This window comes from Arachis duranensis, chromosome 2 (assembly GCF_000817695.3).
Source record: "Arachis duranensis cultivar V14167 chromosome 2, aradu.V14167.gnm2.J7QH, whole genome shotgun sequence".
Classification (NCBI taxonomy): Eukaryota; Viridiplantae; Streptophyta; class Magnoliopsida; order Fabales; family Fabaceae; genus Arachis; species Arachis duranensis.
Genome location: NC_029773.3, coordinates 19,594,953 through 19,596,231, shown reverse-complemented (window position 1 = coordinate 19,596,231; position 1,279 = coordinate 19,594,953).

Genomic DNA, 1,279 nt, shown 5'->3' with positions numbered 1-1,279 from the left:
AATCTCTGTGGGATCGACCCTTACTCACGTAAGGTTTATTACTTGGACGACCCAGTACACTTGCTGGTTAGTTGAACGGAGTTGTGTCCACTCGTGCCGATTTCAAATTCCATAAAAGTACAACTTAAAGAATGGTGATCACAATTTCGTCCACCAACTACCCTTTTGGGCGTTAAACGCCCAGCCAGGCACCCTGGCTGGCGTTTAAACGCCAGTCTGTCTTCTTCACTGGGCATTTTGAACGCCCAGCTTTTTCTGTATAATTCCTCTGCTGTATGTTCTGAATCTTCAATTCTTTGTATTATTGACTTGAAAAGACACAAATTAAAAATATTTTTGGATTTTTTTTAATAGTAAGGAATAATCAAAATGCAACTAAAATCAAATAACAATGCATGCAAGACACCAAACTTAGCAGTTTGTATACTACTGACACTAACAAAATGAGAATGCATATGAGGCACATAAAACACCCAAGTCAAGAGAATTCAAAGATCAGAGCAAGTAAATCATCAAGAATAACTTGAAAATCACTTAAGACACATGAATGAATGCATGCAATTGACACCAAACTTAAAATGAGACACTAGACTCAAACAAGAAATATTTTTTAATTTTATGATTTTGTAAATTTTTTTGTGCTTTTTCGAAAATTAAGTGGAAAAGAAAATAAAGGTATCAAAATTCTTAATGAGAATTCCAGGAATCATGCAATGTTTAGTCTAAGACTCTGGTCCAGGAATTAGACATGGCTTCACAGCCAGCCAAGCTTTCAAAGAAAGCTTCGGTCCAAAACACTAGACATGGCCAAAGGCCAGCCAAGCCTTAGCAGATCACTACTCCAACAGCAAGATTGATAGAAATCAACAAGCTCTTGTGATGATAAGTTGAAACCTCGGTCCAATAAGATTAGACATGGCTTCACAGCCAGCCAGACTTCAACAGATCATCTTGAAACACTAGAATTCATTCTTAAGAACTCTGAAAAAAATACCTAATCTAAGCAACAAGATGAACCGTCAGTTGTCCAAACTCGAACAATCCCCGGCAACGGCGCCAAAAACATGGTATGCGAAATTGTGATCAATACTTTTCACAAATCAAATAATCCCCGATAATGAATCCAAAAACTTGGTGTTCAATACCATGGCATAAACACAACTTCGCACAACTAACCAGCAAGTGTACTGGGTCGTCCAAGTAATAAACCTTACGCGAGTAAGGGTCGATCCCACAGAGATTGTAGGTATGAAGCAAGCTATGGTCACCTTGTAAATCT